At 42.7% G+C, this 14,834-nt stretch overlaps 1 protein-coding gene across 1 annotated transcript in view; it reads left to right on the forward strand.

The window, feature by feature from the left end:
* Positions 1–14,834, forward strand: part of serpinh2 (serine (or cysteine) peptidase inhibitor, clade H, member 2) — a 204,126-nt gene that overhangs the window by 62,897 nt on the left and 126,395 nt on the right. The gene's annotated exons all lie outside the window — the stretch shown is intronic.

Here is a 14,834-nt window from a genome sequence, read left to right on the forward strand (position 1 = left end):
ATTGCTCTTGTCAGCGAAGTTCTTCATAGACGTACAAGCTTGATTAAAGGGCTTGTGTTGTAGAAAAACACAAGCCGAGAACAAACACAGCTATATACACATGGACATCTGTGTTTTATATATGTAATATGAGCCATGTGTGTGTGTGTCAGTAAATGCTCACATAATGGTTTTTATGCAGGGATGTACCACGCAAAACTAAAGGGTTTTACAGTATTGAAAAGTTCATACACACACACACATGATCACAATCTCCTCAGGCACATCCTTTATATGCTGTATTAAGATATTCATATGATGTCACAGTAGGCGGAGTCACTGATTACACCCAAAAGACGTGTTGGTGTTTATCGAAAAATGCACAGAACACATTCAATGCGATTGACTGTACCAATGGATTTGACATGAAATCTGAGCTATTTTTTACAGAGTGCCAAAAGAAAAACAAATTAATCGTTGCAATCCACAGAAACCACTGACTGTGATAAGTGGATTTGCAGTTACCATTGGCAGAATTTTGGGGGGGGGGGAAATAAATGGCCCCACTTTATATTAGGTGGCCTTAAGTACTATGTACTTACATCAAAAAATAAGTACAATGTACTTACTGTATTCAAATTGTATTGCAAAACACTTTTGCTGATATTGAGCTGGATACAGGTAGAGTTAGGGTCAGGTGTGGTGCTGTGGGTCAGTTTAAGGGTAGAGTTAGGGTCAGGTGTGGTGCTGTGGGTCAGTTTAAGGGTAGAGTTAGGGACAGGTGTGGTGGGGTGGGTCAGTTTAAGGGTAGAGTTAGGGTCAGGTGTGGTGCTGTGGGTCAGTTTAAGGGTAGAGTTAGGGACAGGTGTGGTGGGGTGGGTCAGTTTAAGGGGGAGAGTTAGGGTCAGGTGTGGTGGGGTGGGTCAGTTTAAGGGGGAGAGTTAGGGTCAGGTGTGGTGCTGTGGGTCAGTTTAAGGGTAGAGTTAGGGTCAGGTGTGGTGGGGTGGGTCAGTTTAAGGGTAGAGTTAGGGTCAGGTGTGGTGGGGTGGGTCAGTTTAAGGGTAGAGTTAGGGTCAGGTGTGGTGCTGTGGGTCAGTTTAAGGGTAGAGTTAGGGTCAGGTGTGGTGGGGTGGGTCAGTTTAAGGGTTGAGTTAGGGTCAGGTGTGGTGGGGTGGGTCAGTTTAAGGGTAGAGTTAGGGACAGGTGTGGCGGTGTGGGTCAGTTTAAGGGTAGAGTTAGGGACAGGTGTGGTGGGGTGGGTCAGTTTAAGGGTAGAGTTAGGGACAGGTGTGGTGGGATGGGTCAGTTTAAGGGTAGAGTTAGGGTCAGGTGGGGTGTGGTGCTGTGGGTTAGTTTAAGGGTAGAGTTAGGGTCAGGTGTGGTGCTGTGGGTCAGTTTAAGGGTAGAGTTAAGGACAGGTGTGGTGCTGTGGGTCAGTTTAAGGGTAGAGTTAGGGTCAGGTGTGGTGCTGTGGGTCAGTTTAAGGGTAGAGTTAGGGTCAGGTGTGGTGCTGTGGGTCAGTTTAAGGGTAGAGTTAGGGACAGGTGTGGTGGGGTGGGTCAGTTTAAGGGTAGAGTTAGGGTCAGGTGTGGTGTGGTGCTGTGGGTCAGTTTAAGGGTAGAGTTAGGGTCAGGTGTGGTGCTGTGGGTCAGTTTAAGGGTAGAGTTAGGGTCAGGTGTGGTGTTGTGGGTCAGTTTAAGGGTAGAGTTAGGGTCAGGTGTGGTGGGGTGGGTCAGTTTAAGGGTTGAGTTAGGGACAGGTGTGGTGGGGTGGGTCAGTTTAAGGGTAGAGTTAGGGTCAGGTGTGGTGTGGTGCTGTGGGTCAGTTTAAGGGTAGAGTTAGGGTCAGGTGTGGTGTTGTGGGTCAGTTTAAGGGTAGAGTTAGGGTCAGGTGTGGTGGGGTGGGTCAGTTTAAGGGTAGAGTTAGGGTCAGGTGTGGTGCTGTGGGTCAGTTTAAGGGTAGAGTTAGGGTCAGGTGTGGTGCTGTGGGTCAGTTTAAGGGTAGAGTTAGGGACAGGTGTGGTGGGGTGGGTCAGTTTAAGGGTAGAGTTAGGGTCAGGTGTGGTGTGGTGCTGTGGGTCAGTTTAAGGGTAGAGTTAGGGTCAGGTGTGGTGCTGTGGGTCAGTTTAAGGGTAGAGTTAGGGTCAGGTGTGGTGTTGTGGGTCAGTTTAAGGGTAGAGTTAGGGTCAGGTGTGGTGGGGTGGGTCAGTTTAAGGGTTGAGTTAGGGACAGGTGTGGTGGGGTGGGTCAGTTTAAGGGTAGAGTTAGGGTCAGGTGTGGTGCTGTGGGTCAGTTTAAGGGTAGAGTTAGGGTCAGGTGTGGTGGGGTGGGTCAGTTTAAGGGTAGAGTTAGGGTCAGGTGTGGTGGGGTGGGTCAGTTTAAGGGTAGAGTTAGGGTCAGGTGTGGTGCTGTGGGTCAGTTTAAGGGTAGAGTTAGGGTCAGGTGTGGTGCTGTGGGTCAGTTTAAGGGTAGAGTTAGGGTCAGGTGTGGTGTGGTGCTGTGGGTCAGTTTAAGGGTAGAGTTAGGGTCAGGTGTGGTGGTGTGGGTCAGTTTAAGGGTAGAGTTAGGGTCAGGTGTGGTGGTGTGGGTCAGTTTAAGGGTAGAGTTAGGGTCAGGTGTGGTGGTGTGGGTCAGTTTAAGGGTAGAGTTAGGGTCCGGTGTGGTGGGGTGGGTCAGTTTAAGGGTAGAGTTAGGGCCAGGTGTGGTGTGGTGCTGTGGGTCAGTTTAAGGTAGGGCTGGACAATAATTCAATATCAATATATATCGCGATATAATTTTTTTCAATAACGGTGATATGATTTTTAAACACATTTCCGATATTTCGATAAAATATATTACAGCATTCCTCACTGACTGACGTTCAGGGCGCAGCCGTCAGAAAGAGCAGAACATGATTGGCTACTTGCGCGATGACGTACACCACAGAAACGCAGTCAGTGCTCAGCAGTAGTAGGCTGATAGATCCAACGCGGCACGTTTTAGCTACAAAAAGAGTTTCCCTGACCGCAACACAAATGTGACTGAACGAACTTCCACAAGTAAGGAGAAAGAAATAGTTGATAAGAGAAGAAAGACTAACGTTAATTCAGTGGGGTGGAAGTGGTTCGACGTGTCCCCCGCACTTTTACTGGGTCTCACCGGTCATAGTCGACCCGCTCCGAGCGGGATTCCAAACGGCATTACCTGGAGCGAGGGCGGGCAAGTTAACAGGGACGCTATAGACCGCTTTCTCTAACCTCGGTTGATTGCGCGCTTCTTGAGGTCACGGGCAAGTGTAAACATAGAAACCAACGTGAATACATCAAGATTTAATTTCAGAGACAAAAAATAATCTATGCATGACCTGTCATTTTATTCGTATCTAAATATGAGGAGGACGCTCTCTCACAGAAAGTCCAAAAGCGGATTCGTAGAAACTTACTGTCGCGCTGGAGCTGCAGCTGAAGGAAAACAATCGTTATGAGCTGAAAGGTGACGATCGACAGTCAGACGATTGCGACAATATATGAAAGCAATGAAGGAGCAACAAAACTGTTTTCAACACTGATAATAATCATAAATGTTTGTTGAGCATCAAATCCTAATATGAGAATGATGAGTGACACTGAAGACTGGATTAATGATGATAAATTCAGCTTTGATCACAGAAATAAATGACACTTTACTATATATTCACGTAGTGAACAGATGATGTAGATCAGAATAATATTTCACTGTATTACCTTGTTTACTGCATTTTTAATTAAATAAATGCAGCATTAAATATATGCTATCATTTTGCATAAATGGAAAATAGAGCGCTATGAATTGTTCTTCACAGAAATTTAAAAATTAAAAGAAAATGCTCAATAAACTGCATCTGCGGCATAGGAGCACTGTACGCTCTGAAGCAGATCCACCATCTGAAGAAGATCCATCCGCTAGAATATTCTGAGTCAGGCTGAATCCAGGCTGAAGCACTTTTGTTTAATCTATATTAAGAATAATATAATCAGCCTATGTTATAGTTTAAACTTAAAGATATTAATATTAATAAAGTGAGAGTCTTGTGTTTATTTGATGTTGATTTCACATTTCTTTTTCATATAAAGGCTAAATACAAATAAAAGGTGAACATTAATTTATTTGTACTGGTTTTATTTCTAAAATATTATATTTTATAGGAGGACTATTCATAGACTTGGCAAATACATTTTTCAGAAGTTTGTAGGTACAGACATCCTTTGTGGCAGTTCTTAGTAGTTTTTTCTAAAGCTTTTATATAGTTCATATCGATATCGGAATTATATCGTATCGACCGAAATTAAGAAAAATATCGTGATATGAATTTTGGCCATATCGTCCAGCCCTAGTTTAAGGGTAGAGTTAGGGTCAGGTGTGGTGCTGTGGGTCAGTTTAAGGGTAGAGTTAGGGTCAGGTGTGGTGGGGTGGGTCAGTTTAAGGGTAGAGTTAAGGTCAGGTGTGGTGGGGTGGGTCAGTTTAAGGGTAGAGTTAGGGTCAGGTGTGGTGGGGTGGGTCAGTTTAAGGGTAGAGTTAGGGTCAGGTGTGGTGGGGTGGGTCAGTTTAAGGGTAGAGTTAGGGTCAGGTGTGGTGGGGTGGGTCAGTTTAAGGGTAGAGTTAAGGTCAGGTGTGGTGGGGTGGGTCAGTTTAAGGGTAGAGTTAGGGTCAGGTGTGGTGGGGTGGGTCAGTTTAAGGGTAGAGTTAGGGTCAGGTGTGGTGCTGTGGGTCAGTTTAAGGGTAGAGTTAGGGTCAGGTGTGGTGGGGTGGGTCAGTTTAAGGGTAGAGTTAGGGACAGGTGTGGTGGGGTGGGTCAGTTTAAGGGTAGAGTTAGGGTCAGGTGTGGTGGGGTGGGTCAGTTTAAGGGTAGAGTTAGGGACAGGTGTGGTGGGGTGGGTCAGTTTAAGGGTAGAGTTAGGGACAGGTGTGGTGGGGTGGGTCAGTTTAAGGGTAGAGTTAGGGACAGGTGTGGTGGGGTGGGTCAGTTTAAGGGTAGAGTTAGGGACAGGTGTGGTGCTGTGGGTCAGTTTAAGGGTAGAGTTAGGGACAGGTGTGGTGCTGTGGGTCAGTTTAAGGGTAGAGTTAGGGACAGGTGTGGTGGGGTGGGTCAGTTTAAGGGTAGAGTTAGGGTCAGGTGTGGTGTTGTGGGTCAGTTTAAGGGTAGAGTTAGGGACAGGTGTGGTGTGGTGGGTCAGTTTAAGGGTAGAGTTAGGGTCAGGTGTGGTGGGGTGGGTCAGTTTAAGGGTAAAGTTAGGGACAGGTGTGATGGTGTGGGTCAGTTTAAGGGTAGAGTTAGGGACAGGTGTGGTGTGGTGGGTCAGTTTAAGGGTAGAGTTAGGGACAGGTGTGGTGTGGTGGGTCAGTTTAAGGGTAGAGTTAGGGTCAGGTGTGGTGGGGTGGGTCAGTTTAAGGGTAAAGTTAGGGACAGGTGTGGTGTGGGTCAGTTTAAGGGTAGAGTTAGGGACAGGTGTGGTGGGGTGGGTCAGTTTAAGGGTAGAGTTAGGGTCAGGTGTGGTGGGGTGGGTTAGTTTAAGGGTAGAGTTAGGGACAGGTGTGGTGGGGTGGGTCAGTTTAAGGGTAGAGTTAGGGTCAGGTGTGGTGGGGTGGGTTAGTTTAAGGGTAGAGTTAGGGACAGGTGTGGTGGGGTGGGTCAGTTTAAGGGTAGAGTTAGGGACAGGTGCGGTGGGGTGGGTCAGTTTAAGGGTAGAGTTAGGGACAGGTGCGGTGGGGTGGGTCAGTTTAAGGGTAGAGTTAGGGACAGGTGTGGTGGGGTGGGTCAGTTAAAGGGAGGGTTAGGTGTAAGGGAAGTGTCAACTGTGTAATTACAAATATAACTAAAGAAATTAATTACAGACGTAATTACATGCAGGTATTTTTTCAAATGTAAGTACAATGTAAAAACATGTATGTACACAATAAGTGCATTGTATCAAATGATTAATTACAATGTTAGTACATATTAGCTAAGGCCACCTAAAATAAAGTGGGTCCGAACAAATTATACCCAGCTCATCAATTATATATTTACAATCTTATCTGAGTAACTGTAAAATGTTATTAAAACAGCATATATTAAAAAAAAATCCATTGTGATGAGCTTTGGGCTGGGGTTAGTAGAAAAGTTAGTGTACACAGGTGGTGGAGTAATGATGTCACAGGTGGTGGAGTACTGATGTCACAAGTGGTGGAGTAATGATGTCACAGGTGGTGGACTAATGATGTCACACAGGTGGTGGAGTATGATGTCATACAGATGGTGGAGTAATGATGTCACACAGGTGGTGGAGTAATGATGTCACACTGGTGTTAGAGTAATGATGTCACAGGTGGTGGAGTAATGATGTCACACTGGTGTTAGAGTAATGATGTCACATGTGGCGGAGTAATGATGTCACAGGTGTTAGAGTAATGATGTCACAGGTGGTGGAGTAATGATGTCACAGGTGGTGGAGTAATGATGTCACACAGGTGTTAGAGTAATGATGTCACACAGGTGGTGGAGTAATGATGTCACAGGTGGTGGAGTAATGATGTCACAGGTGTTAGAGTAATGATGTCATACAGGTGGTGGAGTAATGATGTCACAGGTGGTGGAGTAATGATGTCACAGGTGTTAGAGTAATGATGTCACACAGGTGGTGGAGTAATGATGTCACACAGGCGGTGGAGTAATGATGTCACACAGGTGGTGGAGTAATGATGTCACAGGTGTTAGAGTAATGATGTCACAGGTGGTGGAGTAATGATGTCACAGGTGGTGGAGTAATGATGTCACAGGTGTTAGAGTAATGATGTCACGCAGGTGGTGGAGTAATGATGTCACAGGTGTTAGAGTAATGATGTCACAGGTGCTGGAGTAATGATGTCACAGGTGCTGGAGTAATGATGTCACAGGTGCTGGAGTAATGATGTCACAGGTGCTGGAGTAATGATGTCACTGGTGGTGGAGTAATGATGTCACAGGTGGTGGAGTAATGATGTCACAGGTGGTGGAGTAATAATGTCACACAGGCGGTGGAGTAATGATGTCACACAGGCGGTGGATAAATGATGTCACACAGGCGGTGGAGTAATGATGTCACACAGGCGGTGGAGTAATGATGTCACAGGTGGTGGAGTAATGATGTCACACAGGTGGTGGAGTAATGATGTCACAGGTGTTAGAGTAATGATGTCACACAGGTGGTGGAGTAATGATGTCACAGGTGTTAGAGTAATGATGTCACAGGTGCTGGAGTAATGATGTCACAGGTGGTGGAGTAATGATGTCACACAGGTGGTGGAGTAATGACTTCAGTCCAATACTGAAGTCCTTGCACTGTCTCTCGTTCAGGTTCCACATTGATTATAAAATCCTTATGCTGAAATATAAGGCACTCCATGGTCTGGCTGTTATCGCTTTTAACTTCTCATACTCCCAAGCGTTATTTGCTCTCCTCAGAAGCTGGTTTACTGGCCGTCTCACAGACACGTTTGTGATCTGTTGGGGACAATGCATTCTCATCCTCTGCTCCTAGACTCTGAAATGTACTTCCTTAGTTTATTATTGTTATTATTATGTTAGTAGGTACGTACATACAGGGCCAGACATTAACTCACCCGCCGCTGTGGCTAGTGGTTTTCCAAAGTTTCTAGCCACTTAGTATTTTCACTAGCCACACTTTTGACATTGATACATGAGGAAAAACTGCCATATAGACATTTTAATGTTATCTCATAATTTGGCAGCAGTATTAGACCTGACACACAGATCCATTATACTGGAACACATGATCTTTCTTCCTCAACTGTTTATATTCGCTTAAAATATAAAACTGACTGCGTTTATGTGAATACTCGCCAAGACCGGCATTTTGACATTCATTTGTGTGTATTTGACTGTTTAAGCGCAATAATCAGCAAAAAAGGACTCAATTAGTACTGAGAGGCGGCTTTATATACGCAATCCCACGCAGAAATTCAAGCCCTGTAACAGCAACAACATTCATCCGGACCAAATGAAAGGAGTGAGAGGAGGCGGGTGTGTGCGACTCGCTGTCGGAGAGAGATAGAAAGCAAAGTTTATTTTCCGCAAAAAAGTGTTGGAAGCGTTTCAGATATTTCAGTATCAATATGAATTGAAAAATATATTTTTTATAGCACTACATTGCACTTAGCTTATTATTTCAGATGCCTTTTAAAAGAATTGCATCCACCAAAGTGACTAGTAGGAGTGAAATTAGAAAAATGAAACCTGCATTTGGCAAGCCTTGTGTACATGCATACAAACACAAGAGAACTTAATTCAAATGTTCTAAAGGAAAAGAATAAAAAGAATAAAAAACTGAAAAACATGTGACCATAGTTGGCTAATGATGCTTTTGGGAAATGCTCCCCATATAGGTAGATCGCCTTATAGATCTCCAGAAACGGGATTGGGAACCCTTGGTCTAGTATAACAAGTTGCATATATCATATACCTCGCTCATATGCCTCTGAGTGTACGAGACTTTCACCTTCATCCTGGTACTTATTATCAAAGTGAGAGATAGTGAAGCGGGTCATGACCGGAGACAAAGAGGAAATTAAAACACTGAGGTACATATGAAGAGAGATGAAAGGGAGAACATGGAGGAAGGTGATTCATTTCCATTTCTCTCTCTCTCTCTCTCATGTTCTTTTTCTCCAACTGGCTTTATTCTGTTTCAAAAGGGCGGAAAGCAAAAGAGAGAAATTGAACGAAGCCTCTCCTCCACTTATAAACACGCAGCGCTGCAAGCCGTTTCCACGACAACATGTCTCACATGTGGAGTGATGGAGGGTCGAGGGAGAGATGAAGAAGGGGAAATGGAGGGGGTGAAGAAAACGGCAAGTTCTCTTCTCCGCTCTCCGTCGAGGGGTTCCGCCGCTTGTTTGCGTGCGTCTTTGAGATGTGTGTTTGTATAGTGTCTTCACTCTGTTTGTCTCAGCGTCAAGCCACACATGACATTTAGTTTCCCAAATTTTCATCAGTGCTCTCTCCGTCTGTAAACATCCTGGGCTGGTCGCATTTCTCTCCAACCACAACAGTTTCCATTCACAACAGTTTCTTCATAAACACCTGTATGAATGTGTTCACATTCTTTAGCAAAAATCTGAGATTATCAGAAATATCAATGGTGATGGAACATTATGCTATATTTTAAATAGGTTTTCCTCCTCCAACTAGGTCTCCTGATAAATAACATCTCAAGGGACTAGTTATGACTGTAATATGGTTATGATGTTCCTTTACAAGAGGTAATATAAGTCTCCAGAATGTGTCTGTGAAGTTTCAGCTCAAAATAACCCACAGATCATTTATTAAACCATGTTATAAATGGCCATTTTTGAGTGGAAGGAAAAACATGCTGTTTTTGTGCATCTATCTTTAAATGCAAATGAGCTGCTGCTCCCCACGCCTAGCTCCAGAAGAGAGCAGAGCCTTACCTCGGACACACTGCCAAAACTAAGACATCTGTTTGGTTTTGATTATCATTTCTGTCACGGTCACGTGACATTGTAGTTCTTCATCATCTTTAATGTTTATTATCTGCATGCGTTTTAAAGGGTTAGTTCACTCAAAAATGACAATGATTTCATTAATTGCTCACCCTCATGTCGTTTGACACCCCTAAGACCTTCGTTCATCTTCTGAACGCAAATGAAGATATTTTTGTTGAAAGCTGATGGCTGAGAAAGGCTTCAGAAAGGCCTCCATTGGCATTCAGTACATTCCCACTGACCCACTCACAAGACCCATAAAGGCACTAAAGACTCTCTTTCTTTCACTAAAGTTCTCTTTCACATCTTATTGCGCTTAACCTTGTGTGTATTTGACAGTTTATGTCAAAAGCACACCGTTAACTTAAACAGCAAGTAAAAAAATTGCATATGTATTAGGGCTGTAACGATACACCAAACCCACGATTCGGTTCGTATCACGATTTTTGACCCACGGTACGATACAAACCTCGATATGGGGGGGACAAAACAGTTTTATTCTGTACAGTATTCTGTAGCCTATTTTGCCGTCAATACCATATATCTGTATGGTCAATAGGCTACTGCCGACGTTTTCTTTGCGGTACCAATAGGCAATATATATTTAACATGAAGTATAGGGCCTCCTGTACATCAATACCAACAGAAGCGCCGCGTCAGACACGCTTCTGGTGTGCAAAGAAAGAGAAAACGCCACGCAGCCGCCCCGCGGATGACACGCAACAGAAACGCCACGCTCACACCACGTTGCCAGCCGGTTGGGGAAGCTTCTTGAAACACTTACGGCAAATTGTGTGGGTCTTGTCAACTACACGATTGCCATCCTTGTTCTCCACCGGGTAGCTGAAATGTTGCCATAATGCTGACTTAAAAGTTGGACCTGGACAGGAAGGATAATTTTGGGAGTTGGAAGGGGTGTGTCGCGATTCTGCCTCCTCACATCGCGATACAGGTTCGTGGACCTGCGTATTGCGATTTCGATTTCATATCGCATATCGTTACAGCCCTAATATGTATATTAGATCTGTGTAGGGATCTCACAGTACCAAAATTCCAGTAGTTGGTACCAGTACCATAAAAATTAGACGGTACAAGTCCATCACCAGGTGTGATCAACAAACTATGTACAAATATACAGGTCCTTTATTGTTTTAATACTGATGATTGTGGCATACAGCTCATGAAAACCCAAAATCTCAATCTCAAAAAATTAGCATATTTCATTCGACCAATAAAAGAAAAGTTTTTTTAACAAAAAAAAAGTCAACCTTCAAATAATTATGTTCAGTTATGCACTCAATACTTGGTGGGGAGTCCTTTTGCAGAAATGCAGAAATGACTGCTTCAATGCGGCGTGGCATGGAGGCGATCAGCCGGTGGCACTGCTGAGGTGTTATGGAGGCCCAGGATGCTTCGATAGCGGCCTTAAGCTCATCCAGAGTGTTGGGTCTTGCGTCTCTCAACTTTCTCTTCACAATATCCCACAGATTCTCTATGGGGTTCAGATCAGGAGAGTTGGCAGGCCAATTGAGCGCAGTAATACCATGGTCAGTACACCATTTACCAGTGGTTTTGGCACTGTGAGCAGGTGCCAGGTCATGCTGAAGAACGAATTCTTCATCTCCATAAAGCTTTTCAGCAGATGGAAGCATGAAGTGCTCCAAAATCTCCTGATAGCTGCATTGGCCCTGCCCTTGATAAAACACAGTGGACCAACACCAGCAGCTGACATGGCACCCCAGACCATCACTGACTGCGGGTACTTGACACTGGACTTCAGGCATTTTGGCATTTCCTTCTCCCCAGTCTTCCTCCAGACTCTGCACCTTGATTTCCGAATGACATGCAAAATTTGCTTTCATCCGAAAAAAGTACTTTGGACCCCTGAGCAACAGTCCAGTGCTGCTTCTCTGTAGCCCAAAAGTGTCTTGACCTGGGGAATGCGGCACCTGTAGCCCATTTCCTGCACACGCCTGTGCACAGCGGCTCTGGATGTTTCTACTCCAGACTCAGTCCACTGCTTCCGCAGGTCCCCCAAGGTCTGGAATCGGTCCTTCTCCACAATCTTCCTCAGGGTCCGGTCACCTCTTCTCGTTGTGCAGCGTTTTTTGCCACACTTTTTCCTTCCCACAGACTTCCCACTGAGGTGCCTTGATACAGCACTCTGGGAACAGCCTATTCGTTCAGAAATTTCTTTCTGTGTCTTACCCTCTCGTTTGAGGGTGTCAATGATGGCCTTCTGGACAGCAGTCAGGTCGGCAGTCTTACCCATGATTGCGGTTTTGAGTAATGAACCAGGCTGGGAGTTTTTAAAGCCTCAGGAATCTTTTGCAGGTGTTTAGAGTTAATTAGTTGATTCAGATAATTAGGTTAATAGCTCGTTTAGAGAACCTTTTCATGATATGCTAATTGTTTGAAAAGGACCTGTATGCATGCCATACATGACAGGCAGCTGTCAATGGGTTTACCATCAGCTGAACTTGGTAGGTCCATTATGCCATTTACCCGTAGCTTCACAACTTCTGCCTAATCATCCTGCCGCTCACATTTGGACAAAATCACATCTTTGAAGGGTGGAAGGCCTGGCCTATCTAAAGTCTGACATTTTTTAACTGAATTCCACCTGGTCTTTTTCTTCACAAATAAGACCACAGAACAAGCACTGTTTTGAATACTCAAAGGGAGATGATACGCTTTACGGGTTGACTCTGACATGCGTTTGCTCACATTTCTAGAGCGAGAAGTATATGAGCTGTAGCAAGATTTGTGACAGAAGCTGATGAAGCACCGTCGGCAGCAATAATGTTTGACAAAGTCTCATGTATGGCTGTGTCTCCGAACTCCTCACACTTAATTAGCAAAGTTTTCCTTTGCACCCAGATATTTTAAAGTCAACATCTTTGCCACTGCATGGTGCAAACAGACACTTCTTTCCCGATAGTTCGACCTGATCAAACCATGTCTTTTGAAAATACTTAACCCTAGAGTCGAATGGTTAAATAATCCTCCACAACAACTTGGCAAAAGCAGCAATAACACTGAATATTGACTGTTTTAAATCCTTTCCTTATCAAACCGCAAGAAGTGTGAATATAAAAAAAAAGAAAGAAGAATCACACATTTTTAAATCATGGTTTTAAATACAAATTTTAGAACACCAGATTAACCCACAAAAGGGATCTGACTAGAAATTCACAAAGTATTACACAATACTGTCATTATAACACTGTCCACCTTTCATCTTAATGTGAAAACATTAGTAATGCCAACATTAAAATGTCAACATTAAATCCCTTCTCTGACTTTTCTACGAATATAAGGCGATATAAAAAATATTTACAAGGTGAATTTCAACTTTAAAACTAGACGATGCTCCTTTGCTTACAACATACTTCTCATTACTATTACAACAGCTAGCTGCAACAGCCTATTCGTATAAAAACATGACTGGACCTCAAGAAATGTAAACAAATTTAGGTTAACATTCACAGAGACCAAAAGCTCTTGTGATTCTGAAATGTGAAATTGTGTTTACCATGAAAATAACCAAAACCTTTGTTCGAAAGTAATAAAAATGTGTCTAAATGTATCCAGATGTATTATAGAATTACCATTTTGAAGTCTGAAAGTGCCAGAAATGAAATCAGCATCCTCTAAAACCCCTGAAACCACTCACATATTGTAGAAATTGGCCATACAGTGCAAAATATGTGGTCAAAATGGACGATTAAGCTAATAATGCTAATTATGCTGATTTTGCAAATTGCTCAACATATGCAAATTAGTATCCAGTAGTTTCTGAATGGTCGAGACCCATACTTCACATTTTTGCAATAAAACTTTGGTGTACTAAACATTTCTGGGTCCACAATGGGGCTCTATGGGCTGGCTACTAGACTATTATTTATGATGATGATATATAATACATAAGTAAATAATACATAAACATTTAAAACATTTAAATTTAAAACAGCCTATGCTGTTTAAAATTAAACATTGTTTAAAGAGCAAGTGAAAAATAAGCCACCATCTAGGCATAATTACTATTATTAGTAGATATTATTACATTGAGATACTAAATCTACTGTAAACTTCTGATATATGGTTTCTGAGTGCACGCATCCGAAGCACGTGCACAGAAAGCTGGATGTCATGCCTCGTGAATTTTAAAACTAGTTCTCTTTCACATCTTATTGCGCTTAAACTGTCAAATACACACAAGGTTCTGTCAAAAACACACAGTTAACTTAAACAGCAAGTAAAGAAATCACGTATTAGATCTGTGTATTGAAGTGACAGCAGCGTAATATAAAGGACCTACTGCTGGATAAGCTGTTAATATGAATCAAACAATAAAAGAAAAACAGAAAAGCACTCTTAACACTACTCTTGATAGAATAACTTTTAGTAGCTTTAATAAGAATACATTTCTTACTTGAATGCTGCTGTTGAATGCTCTGGCGAGGAGATCAACATGGTGGACTATCTATGCTAATAGAGCGGAGTCTGTCACCCGTGGGCGGGGCCTAAGCAATGTGATGTCACATTGCATAGAAACTGAAAACGGCTTATTCTGAGACACTGCTTATGATTTATGGGGATTAAAAAAAGAAGTGGGTGGAGTTTTACCATTATAGGGTGTACACACACTGCCGGCATTTTTATGTTCAACATTTTGCATTTGGCATAATAAAATAGAGATTTCCCTTTAATAGACAACATTTATTTAAAATATTTTTTTATGTAATAATGTAATGTAAATGTTAATGTAAAAGTCTTAAATGTCTCTTTTTTGATAAATTTAAAGCACGCTTGCTCAGTAAATTAAATAATTTAATTAAAAAAATGTCCTTACTGCAAACTTTGTGTGTGCTCTTTTTTCTTTTTTATTGGTATTTATTTAAAAGTTTAAACAAATTCTTTATGCTGAGAGACTGTTAGGACACTATACTACATTTCACCTGTTTTACTGTCTGTGCAAATGTAATCTTTAGGGCCGGGACTAAAAAAAATCTAATTAATTAGAGGCTTTGTAATTAATTAATCGAAATTAATCGCATTTTAATTGCATATAAATATTTGACCTGAGAACGATGAGAAGTAATTTTTCACATGTATTTTTAGTATACCATTAAATAATGACTGAATACATAAGCTTAATCAACAAAATATTGTTTATTTATTTCAGTCCAGCAGACCAGCGCAATGTTTGCCATTAAGTGTAGCAAAAGCATATTTGTGATATTTTGAGGCTCGATGTGCTGCGGTGATACGCAAACTCCTTGTTGTATAGCTTGCACACAACCGTGCTCTTGACGACGCTTCCATTCTTTCGTTTTTTTAAAACAAAATTTCCCA

The sequence above is a fragment of the Pseudorasbora parva genome, chromosome 1 (assembly GCF_024679245.1).
Source record: "Pseudorasbora parva isolate DD20220531a chromosome 1, ASM2467924v1, whole genome shotgun sequence".
Taxonomy (NCBI): Eukaryota; Metazoa; Chordata; class Actinopteri; order Cypriniformes; family Gobionidae; genus Pseudorasbora; species Pseudorasbora parva.